The sequence below is a fragment of the Quercus lobata genome, chromosome 4, assembly GCF_001633185.2.
Source record: "Quercus lobata isolate SW786 chromosome 4, ValleyOak3.0 Primary Assembly, whole genome shotgun sequence".
Taxonomy (NCBI): domain Eukaryota; kingdom Viridiplantae; phylum Streptophyta; class Magnoliopsida; order Fagales; family Fagaceae; genus Quercus; species Quercus lobata.
Window position 1 is genome coordinate 81,104,470 of NC_044907.1, and position 12,225 is coordinate 81,116,694.

The 12,225-nt window shown below is 30.0% G+C and overlaps 1 long non-coding RNA gene across 2 annotated transcripts; it reads left to right on the forward strand.

The window, feature by feature from the left end:
- The first annotated feature begins 1,148 nt into the window (after positions 1-1,148).
- On the forward strand, positions 1,149-5,948 carry LOC115987040. Of its 2 annotated transcripts, XR_004090957.1 has the most exons (4): positions 1,149-1,394; positions 1,554-1,670; positions 2,984-3,034; positions 5,693-5,948. It is a non-coding gene; the product is annotated as an uncharacterized LOC115987040 (long non-coding RNA). The 2 variants fall into 2 exon arrangements; XR_004090958.1 differs by lacking the exon at positions 2,984-3,034.
- The last annotated feature ends 6,277 nt before the right edge of the window (positions 5,949-12,225 follow it).

Sequence of the window (12,225 nt, forward strand, 5' to 3'; positions counted from 1 at the left end):
AAATTTCTTATATTGGTGTAATGTTATAAGAGATTTGAGCTTTTATAGGGCTTTGAACTTCTGTTAATATTCATGTATTACTTAAGGTTTTTTTTTTTTTTTTTTTTTGGGTATGGAAACTTCCATCTGGAATTAGAAGCATATAAGTTTGTGAATGTATAAGAAAATTTACTTTGTTCTGTATAACCAAATTTGTAGTCCAACTTGCAATAGATTTTGATTGCAAGGAGATATGGGTACACTTTTTGCAATTTCATATTCTACCCTGCTGTTACAACTCCCCATACACTTTCAAGAACGCAATGAATCTATGTATAAAAAAAAAAGAAAAGAAAAAACAATTGGTGTACTGTTTACTGTAGATTATGATAAAACTTTGTGGTTTATATGCATTTATGATTTATTTATTTATTTAAATTTTATAGTTTCTTATCAAGCTTCTAAGATACATTTACTTTGTGCAGTATATAAATGTTGGGGTTGAACGGAATCTACAAAGGTATATATTTATTCTTCACAAAAGGGACATGATAGGCGGAAAATAAAAAGGGGAAACGATATTTGGTCAATTGGAAAGGAGCAAGAACAAAAAGAACAACTAAGATATGAAATGAGCATTGAGCAGATAACCACACGAAAAGCAATGTAGAGGCACATTGGAATTCAAAAGATAAAAAAGTTAGCTGATGCTGAATCAGCATCTTCAAATGCACTTGGTTGGATTGTTTTAAATTTAGATATTTGAGTTAAATTTGGTTTTAATTATGGTATTGGGTTTAAAATAAATTTTGTTTTGAGTATTTTGTATTAGATTTGGGTTAAATTAGTTTTTGGTATCTGCCTATGGTGTTTGTAATTAGATTTGTAAATGGAGATATGTGTTGGGTGTTTACTACATGATAAAAGTGTATTTAAATATTATTAAAAAATAAAATCTTTCTAATAAATATAAATAAAAAGGTTCCCGCACATAGTACAAATTAAAAAGCTAGTACAGATAATAACAGAAGCTTTTAAAGAGGTGCTACCATGATAGGAAAAATGAACCCTTAAAATTCTGCCACGTTCACAATTTATTCTTTAAAAAACCGTACAGTGCACCGTTTGGAGAGTCTTTGTCTTTATAAAAAAACAAACTGAAACGATGTTTTCCCAATCAAAACTCAAGCTCACTCTAACTTCAGTTTCTCCTCTTATGAATACTCTGAACACCGACGCTTGCGATACAGAAATAGAGAAGGAGGAAAAAAAAAAAAAAAAAAAAAAAACCTTGCGATATAGAGATGAGAAGGAGACAGAGTTCGTTCACTTGCCAGAATTATACCACTCGAACTGGAGGTAACCTAAAGGTGCACGCAGGAATTGAGATACAAACATAGAGAGAACTACCACCGGTAAGTTTTTCTTTTTTTCATTCTTTCTTAGATCTGGGTATGGGTATGAAATATGATTTAGGTTTTGAGAAATTTGGTTGGATTGATTTTTATATAGGCATTTGGGTTACATTACGTTTTGATTTGTTATTTTGAAATTTGGGCTTATATATGATTTAGGTTTGGAGATGGCAAAGATAGAGAAATAAGAGAGAATCTGAATTCGTTATTTGGATAGAGCATTGGTAACAAGAGAAATCTATCATCTTCCTGTCAGAACGCTAGAAACCTTTATCGGTAATTTTTTTTTTTTTTTAATTTTTATATTGCTTTAAACGTTTGAGTTGATTTAGTCTTAGGTTGGGGTATTTAACTGAATTGATTTTGATTCAAGATCTATCTTCCTTTTTTACTTTTTTTTTTTTTTTCCTCTAAACCACACTCTTAAATACCATTAGAGGACAGAAAAACAGACATCTCCTTCCATTAGAGAGCGTGAGGGAGATTGAAGAAGTTTGATTTATTTAATTTGATTTTGATTGTCAATTTGTCATATACTTACTGCTACAATTATTGTTTATTTCCTTTTATGCATGTTTTGATCTCATGTTGGTTAAAATTATAGGAAAAAATAATTGTGCTAAGTTCTTAAAATTTTCTATTGCATATGACTAATTGTTAATAATGTTCTGTTCAATTTTTATCTATTTTAAATTAGTTCTATGATAGATTTTGTTTGATATTTCTGAAATGATTTCAAATTGCAGAGTGAATATTTGTTGTTTTGTTTAATTAGTTTAAATAGATGGGTTAGATTTAGTTTTGATTAAGCGATTTTGGTTGGAAATTTTGTTTAGGTTAGCTGGCTTGGCATAAATTGGTTTTAGGTATCTAGAACCAATTTTGCATATTTGGGTTGCTTTGATTTTGAATTTGCCTTTGTTGTTTTTGAATGGTCCCTTTTTAAAATCCATTGAAAATATGCGGAGAAACATGGTACAAACTATATGATTGATTGCACCAGTTTCATTTAACAACTCGTCACTGTAGTTATTAGGAAGTATTGTCTTGGACATTCGGTGCCCTGTTTCTTAAATGCTTCTCACTTGGATATGAAAGAATCATCCTTCAATTGTGTTCTTTGTGAACATCTTTATTAAAAACATGTATCATTTGTGTATGGTATGTTAGTGTGCTCAATTAGTCCGTGAAAGAAATATCATATTGCCAAGTAGTTTTTTTGCTGCATTATGTTTTGATTTTTTTTAAAGTTGTTTTAAAAGATTATAAGAGTCATCCTATATTGTTTAAGAGAAACTATTTTCAAAATTGTATTCTTTTTCTATATTTCACAATTCATAACCTAATCATGTGATTAAGATTTTGGATTTTTTTTTTTTTTTTTTTAAAAAAAAAGTCAAGATCATGAAATTCTAGCTGGAACTAATGACATTTCTGGCAGATATTATTTAGGAATAATAACAATAACAATAATAATAGCGTACTGACACCTATTTGGGATGGGCTAAAAGTAGTCTTCTTATTACAAAATGTCATTTGTATGGTGAGATATGCCATTTTGCCTTACTTTGTTCAGTTCTCTTTTACAGGGTGATACTATTGCACTTCCTCTTTTTTTTTTTTTTTTTGGCAACACAAAGGTAAGATTCTGTGAAGGCACCAATTAGTTAACCCTTTTGAAAGTTTTTATTTTATATATTTACTTCAAATATTTATTTGTTTTCCTTTTGTTTCAATGCGTAAAACAAATCATAGTTATTCAGCACATATGTAAATAAGAGAAGCGTTACGTTAATGATAGTAGCTGTGGTGATAGAGTTAGGGGTGGTGGATATCATTGCAGTGCTAGCAACATGGTGTGAAAGAGATTTAGGATGGTCATGGATAGAGCAAATATTTAGAGGTTATCAATCTGGTGATTGTTATTGTAGTGTTTGGTAGTGTTGAAGATAAGGAAGAGATTGCTTGAGGCATTGGAGGAGATGTTCTTCATGGTTGAGCTCCATATAGAATTTTCTAATGTTCTTTCACTATCAGATTTTTATTACTGCAAGGACCAGTTTCGAGTGTATGATTTTTTGAAATTATGTTCTAGCCCATGCATGACAGGAAATTTGATGGGTTTAATCTTTGATCTCAGAAATATAAATAAGAAACATTTAATATTTTTCTTTGTTTGGTTTGTTGGTGCTGAGATGTAAACATTTAAGATTTTTTGTTTGGCTGAGGGTCACTTTGTCAAGAGTGTAGTAAATATGTGGTTCTAGACTTTAGCTCTATTCTCATTGCTTTTAATTCATACTTAGAATAGTTTGAATTTGTTGGCTTTCTTTTATTTTGGATTTAGGATTGAGATTGGAAAGTGTATTTAATTGAGTTATTACAAAAGATGGGCTATATTATCCAGTTGCAGACACCTAACAAAAATTGATGTTATTTCTAAATTACAATTAAATACCTAAATATGTTAAATTAGTTGTTTATTAAAACCCATTACAAAAATCATTGTTATTGGAGTTTTAGAATGGTGGATAAACCTGCGAATTTCATAAGATCTGTTGAGTTATTTGGGTTTTGTTTGAATGATTTTTGCTGTTTTTTACAGGTAAACTTTGGCATTGGGAATTATTATTTAATTTTCTATTAATAAAGCAAATTTACACTCAAAAGTTGTTGGGTTAGTAAGTGAAGGGTTCCATCCTACCTTTTTGTTATTAATTTATGATGATTTCTAAGTTATTCTTTATGTTGGTGCTATTTGTCAATTTTTTTTTTTTTTTTTTGAGATTGCTCGGAATGAAAGATTTTGGGTGAGAAAGTTGGATACTTTTAACCCAATTTTGTTGGGTAAGCAATTGTGGAGATTTGAGCAGGAAAGAAATCACCTTTGGAAGTGAGTTTCTTGAATAAAGTATGGGGAGGTTAGGGACAATTGACATAGGATTTAGCAATTGCAACCTTTGGAGAAACAAAAAGGTAGGGTGGGATAGATTTGCAGGACATGTGACTTTTGTTATTGGGGATTGTAGAAAAACAAGAGGTGAAAATTGACTGGGAGACCATATGCAACAAGAGCATGATTTCATATCAGTAGGTTTCCTATTTGGATGAGCTCACATTTTGCTGATTTTTTTAATTCTTGCAGATTGCTGTTGGCAATGGTATTTTGCTTATAAATCTGATGCCTAATATCAACCTATGTTAGTAATTCTATTCATGATTCTCACGGTGTTAAAAATAGGAAAGTGAGATACTTTTTTTTTTTATGCTAACCCATAGGACAGAACATTCAGAGCATTTTTAGAATTATGATAAATGAATTGTATATTTTGAGAGTAAGAGAGACCTATGTGTTGTCATTGATGATAAAGACAGTTATGTAAGTCAGGTATGTATAGTTGGCCCATTTGGTTGGTGATGAAATCTGGGGAATGTTTAGTTTTATGACTATGACATTGAAATTTGCTATCAATTCATCAATATTTTTTCTCAAAATTGTGTAGCTTTCATGATGTTCAATAATTTTATCTTATCTATATATATTATAAAACCAAAGCCTCTGACTTTTGGTTGACTTCATAATATGATGCTACATTAGCTAGCTCCACAAATTTCCATATTGGCATTTTTTTTCTCTACTTTTTAAATCTGATTTAATGTCTTATGAATTGTATGTACCAGTTGATTTTTTTGATTGATATTATTGAATTTTGGTTTGTGTGTGTGATTCAAATTTGAGAAAATTTTTAGTTGAAATTTCAGATACAATAGGTTTGGATAGATTGGTGGTTGATTAGAGTTTAAATTTCATGTTTTTGATGAATTTGGGGATCCCCAGATTTACTATTAGGTTCTAATTCAGAAGACCCATTTGGCTATTGATTTTAAATGATAGTTTTGCTCTAATCATTATTATAATTTTTGCTTTTTAAGTTGGTTCTCATCTTTTCTATTTGTTCATTTAGTAGATTTCAGATGCTATTATTTGGTTCTCTTTTAGAATAGCATTTTGTTATTGCCTATTGGCTTTTCTTTCATATATGGCGGTTAGAGACAATTTTGTGATGCCATCTCTAATCACTTATCCATATCCTTTAGATCATATGAAACTGTATATAGTTAAAATATTTCATTGTGAAATTAAAGCTCTCTATAGTTTCTTTAAAGTGGTTTCTAAAACAATTTTGCTCAATTGGTTGTAATTGTTTTTTTTTTTTTTTTTTTTGGATAACAATTGTTATAGTATTTATTGTCTTATCAAAGTTGGTGCTAAATTTGATTTCTTTACTCTTTTGCAGCTTTAACTTAGCCTCATTTGATCAATTGCTTCCAAGGATATTCTCAGCATTCTCTTTTAGCTAGGATTTTTTTCACCTTAATTGCTAGAAATATTTTGTATCCATCCCAAGGGATGTTACCATTAACCTTTTTTATTTGGGAAAAAGTTACCGTTCACTTTAGTTGCTTATAATATGCTTAAAAGAAATCTATTTGTAAGAATCATATTGTGATGGAAATTATATGTGTTATTATACGACTCTTCTAAAACTATTTATTATTAATCTCTAATTAATTAATGTTATTAAAATTCTATTTTATATCTCCTCATTATCAATGGCTAGAGTAGAATTCTATATCCAAAAAAAAAAAAATTTGATTCAACTTCGTTCTTCCATAGAACCACAATTTTTTTAAAATATATATATATATATATATATATGTACATATTCAGTCTATTAGTTATCAAATATCATTAAAAAAAAAAACTATAATTCAATGATTTATAAATTTGATTGTGATAGTTATTTCCATATTCAATATGATATTCTTAATAAGTTTTTTTTATTAATTTATAAATTTTATGACATTAGCTAAACAAAATACTTAATTTAAATTAAGTTTAGAGAAAATTTAATTAAAATCTTAATTTTGAGTCATGTGTCTCATCTAATTTTTAATTTTTTGAGTCAAGTGAATTATTGAGTGTAAATATCGAAAAATCCAAATCCAATTGACCTCCAAATGTGTGTCATGTGTCTGTCTAATTTTTTAAATTTTGTTGTAAGGGCATTATTGGATACAAAAACCGAAAAGTTTAAATTCAATTAAATATCTTAAAAATGTATAGTTTAAAAAAGACGTAAGCCAATACTATGTATAATTTGAATCATGTAATTGCAATTATTTTTAATTGTACTCCGTGCATATGCACGAGGTTATACACCAATTATTCTTAAAAGTGGGAGCCAAATATATATAACATAAAAATTAGTGTTTGAAAACTAGTTTCAATTTCAATTTTTTGAAAATTGGTTTCAAATTATTTTGAAAACAAAAACAAAAATCCTCTTAAAACTAGGCTCTGTTCCTCAGGTTTCCTTAGTTCTACAAAAAGGAGGCTTGATTTGAGGTAATTCACTAAGCAAAATTTAGCAATGAGAGAAATTTTTTAGGAATATCTAATTGGGATTCCGACATTAAGGTATGGAATACTAGTCCAAGGCAATCCTTAGAAATAAGAATAAACAATCCACTTTCAAACATACCCAAATCAACACTTAGTGGTGATGCCACTACGACAAAATGTATTTTCTGAGACGAAAATTTTTGAGGGACCAGTAGCTATGTCATTTTGATATACCTTAACATATATGATAAAATATAAGAGAAATATAATAATAATAAAAATAGTGTGAAAAAATTTCCTTTTTAAATGAAAATAACAAGGGTAGAACTTGTTCTAAATTTTTAACAATAGAAATCAGACAATTTTTTTCTCTCAAATATATAACCCAATAAAAGTATTTCTTCATATATCCCTAACTCTAAATTAATGAAAAACGAAATAGATCTAAGAAAAAAGAAAAGAAATAGAGTTTGATTTTGGAAGAAAAAAAAAATTACAAAGGTGATTTAATTAGTAATATATTTTCATGAACTTATATTCTAAATACTCCTAAAACAAATGAGTTATAAGCGACAAAAAAAGGTGAAAATTAGAAAAAACAAATGAGACATTAATACTTGAAATGAATTTTTTTGTACATTTTATAATAAAAAAATGTGGGGGCGGGGGGGCGCCGGGGGAATACTTATATATATATATATATATATATATATATAATTATATGTAAAAATAAATTATATGCTTTAAATACTCTTAAAGTTAATGAGTTATACATAAACGAAAGAAGAAGTTAATATGAGAAGTAAATGAGATATTATACTTTTGATTCGTTTTTGTAATTTTTTTAAAATTAAAGAATTTTATAAGTAGAATTAAACAAAATTTATTTATTTTTTATTAATAAATATGGGGGAGGGGAAATGTTTGAGAACCCCCCCCCCTCCCTCTCACATTATTGGTTGTTAAGCGGTCAAGTCAACTTGAGATTGAATTACATTACTTAAAAGTTAATACTTAAATATGTTATGAAATTTTACATGAATTTTGAAGGGACAAAATTGACTTCTGCCATTTTCGGGCAAAATAAATAGTATTCTACTTCCTTTCCCAAACTAATTAGGGAAATGTCCATTTTTTGAAAATCGAATTTTTCAAAATTGAGTTAAGTCCTATAGTGACGTTTTTAAGAACCTATAGTGACGTTTTTTAACTCAAGTTCCATGAAATCAAGTTATAGGTAAAAAAATTGATTGTAACTTAACTTTATAGAAATCGAGTTACAAAATGCCATTATAGGTCATTAAAACATCACTATAGGCTCCTTAAAACGCCACTATAGAGTTTCAGAATTTTTTTTTTTTTTTTTTTTTAACTTGATTTTGAGAAAGTCAATTTTCAAAAAAGTGATATTTTCCTAATTAGTTTGAAAAAGGGAGTAGAATGCTATTTATTTTGCCCGAAAAAGACAGAGGCCAATTTTGTCCAATTTTGAAGTGTTCCTCGAGTTTTCCAAGGGCCAAGCCTCGCCACTAACTATAAGAGACCAAGTCAAAGACAATCACTAGTCTTATGCTCGACACAAAAGAAGGGAAGGTTGAAACATATATAATGGCCTTAGCTTTTCCTAATATTTTTCTAATATGTTTATGCATCCCTTCCCACCTCTCTAAGAAAGGCAAAGATCTGGGGGAGTTTGTAGCTAGTTGCCATGCTGAGCAATTTATGGAAAAAATAATAATAATTAAATTATAGAGCTTATTATATAACTAAATTTTAATTTTATTACTTATAAATGAGTTTTTATGATTTTTTTTTCTTCAATCATAACTTTTTCTTATTTACTTTTCCCCCCTATCTTTGTTTTACTTTTAAAACTTTGAAACTCAAAGGCAATATATAAAAAACATACATAAAGAAGTACGAAAAGATTATTAAAGAAAGCAAAAAATATATAAAAGATGAGAGTTCTTTAATCCTTTTTTATTATTCTGGCGGGGTGAAAGGGGTCAATTGGCCCCTCTCACCGCCGATTGGCTCCGCCCTTGGATCTGAATCCCTTACTACAATTGTTGTACACCAAAAAATAAAATAAAATATCTTATGATTTGACACATTTCAGTTATTTAATCTTGTGTGTTTAGATTAGCTTTTTGTATAAAATTTTATTTGCCAACATACAGTTTTTTAAAAGATTAATATAATTGATTATCTCAAATTTAATTATAAATATCTTCAACTCTTGCAGAATGCATGAGCTTTTTCTTATTATTATTTTTAAATTTTTTTTAATTTTTTAAATCTCTATGAGTTATTACTTTTAAAATTTTAGTTCTGAAAAAATAGTTTGAAAATATGCGGTAAGACATAATATTAAAAAACAAAAACAAAAAGAACATCTTGTTATTCTGTGCTTATTTATTTCAGAGAATACTATAACAAATAATAAAATAAGATATTAAAAAATATTATAAATGGAGAAACGGAGTTGAAAAGAGGACCATGTTAAAGAGTGTTACAAAAACTTTAATGTATACAATAACATGCATTGTGTTTAACTGATGAAAACTTTTTTAAAGAAGTTAAAGAGAGACTAATCCCTATGAAGATCCCTCTAAAATTATATATACTTGTACAATGCATTTTTTTTTTTTAATAATTATGGTATTTTGACATTTTGGAAAGCAATGGTAGATATCACTGAATATTTATTATGATTATTTTGTATGTAGAATTAATTATATATTCTACTATTTAACAAAGGGTTTTTCTTTTAAAAGAAAAGAAAAAAAAGAAAAATATAGAATAAAAGTTAAAATTGAGTAAAATATATATACACACGCACAAATATATATCTCAATTTCCTTCATTGTGCTCCATTTTTTTTTCTCTCCCTTGGATCTGAATCCCCTTCTACGATTGTTGTATACCAAAAATGGAGAAACGGAGTGTGTATGCCATAGATTTGGTGTGTACGCATCATATACCCAATATACATTCCCTTTTTAAGCCTTTTTAAATCAGCTTACAAAATGCGTGTACGCACCAAAAAAGACACTTACACACTCTTTGTGGTGCATACACACTCAAAAAAGTGCATACGCACTTTTTGTAATCCTCTTGGAAATTTGTCTAAAAATATGGATTTTGGGTTTAAAAATGGATTTTGGGCTTAGGCTTGGTTTCTTGGATTACATTTTGGGCTTTATTAAGTTATTAAGCTTAACACATGGTACTGATAATTTTGGTAGTGATCTGATTTCTCATCATTAGGACCAGGGGGCTTAGATATAAGTCAAAATGAAAAGGGGTGTCTACAGCAGTATTTACAAAAATCTAATTTGCATGACTTAACTCCATCCAATGGATTTATTTTCTACAATTCCATCATACCACGCTCACCTATATGCCCTAATTGCATATGCCACAAAAGTATATCATCCTGCTCAGATTTAGCAACTACAGCAGCTCCACCTACAATGGTGTTGCCAAGCAATTTGTAGATATTACCATCTACTTTCTATCCCTTCATCATGACCATAGCGCCCTTTGATACTTTTATTATTCCACTTTTAGACTTATAGCTAAAGCCATTAGAGTCTAAGGTTCCCAATGAAATAAGATTCTTTTTCAAATCTAGAACATGTTTTACATCCTTTAATTGTTCTTATTCCAACAACTTTGCAAACAACATTGTTTCCCGTTAGAATAGAGCCACAATTAACTAACTTGTAAGTGTCAAACCATTCCTCTTGGGGAGTCACGTGGAATGAACATGCTGAATCCAAAACCCAAGAATCAACAACTTGTCTACATTTGATGAAATAGAACACAAATCTCCATTTGAATTTGCATCTATTGCCACTATGTTGGCAGATCTTGGGGACCCAGTTTCGCTAAATATGCCCCTTCTTTTGGCATTTATAGCACTTTATTGTCTTACTCTTGGATTTGGATCTACTGTGTCCCCTGGCAGAACTGTTATCCCATCTTTCTTCTTTCCACAATCTTTATTACCTTTTACCATGAGCCCTTCCCCAAAACTCTCACTTGAATTTCTGTTTCAAATTGTAGTGGTCTATTAGGGTTCTTTAAAGTCCAGATTCTCTTTCCCCCAACATAAGGTTGTAACCAAGTGTTCATAGGAAAAGTCGAGAGAAAGATCAAAAGAATCATTGCCTTATCTTCATCATCAAATTTTATATCGATCCTCAACGTGCCATTGACAACTTGGTTGAACGTATTGATGTGCTGAGCCAAATTCATACCCATTGCCATCTTAAGCCCATAGATTTTCCGCTTAAGATTCAATTTTTTTTGTGAGGGATTTGGATATATATTGACTTTCCAATTTCAACCATATATTAGCCATTGACACCTCATCCATTACATCATACATAAGCTCATCTGCCAGACATAGCCGAATTGTACTTACCGCCTTCATCTTGAGTTCTTGCCACTCATCATTAACCATCTTCTCTGGTTTCTTTGTTTTCCCACACAAAGCCTTCACCAAACCTTGCTGTACCAATAGGTCTTTCAACCTTCTCCACCATAACCTGAAGTTACTAGTCTCATCAAACTTAACTACATCTATCTTGGCAATAGAAGCATTAACCTCCATTGGATCAAGCAACCTGGAGTTCTAATACCAATTGTTGTTAAAATAAACCCACTAACACAAGATTAAAGAAGAGAGAAGAGAATAATAGACACAAGGAATTTACGTGGTTCGGCAATTGTCTACATGCATTGGTGACAGAGAAAGTTTCACTATAAAGTAAGGAGATTAAAATAGTAGCATAGAGGCATTCTCACAAGACCCAAACCCCAAATGCAGTCTTGTCTCTCTCACAAAGAATAGAGCATCCTATTGTATTTACACCAGTCTGGTTTCCTAAGCCACTATAGCAAAGACACCGACTTTGATTGCAAAAGCAAGCCATATTACAACATTTAACATAGACGATTAGCATACAAATGATTCATGAAGAGTTGATCAATCATATTAAACATCCAAATCAAGTAACGTGATTTTGTCATAGAGCAGACCCTACTTATGTCGGTAAGGCTTAAATATTGTATTTTATTCACCTTCTTGTGTGAAAATATGAACTTCGATAAGGAAAAGTGAACTTCGTACTTAGTACGGTCCAGTGCTATAGACCAAATAAAAGACAATTACAATGTCTCACGTAGGGTAGAAAAGATTTAAGCCTCTCTTATATTGGCCTTTCTTATATTGCCTCTCTAAGAAAGGCAACAGCTGAGCGGCATGTAGTTCACCACACCATGCAGTTCAAGGAAAAGAGAAACAAGAGGATTTGGGGGGGGGGGGGGGGTGATGTTGGGGAGGGATATTGGATTTTCTGTAGCTCTTAATTTCTCTCCAATTCATACATGTCTCTCAAAAGAAAAATTAATAGA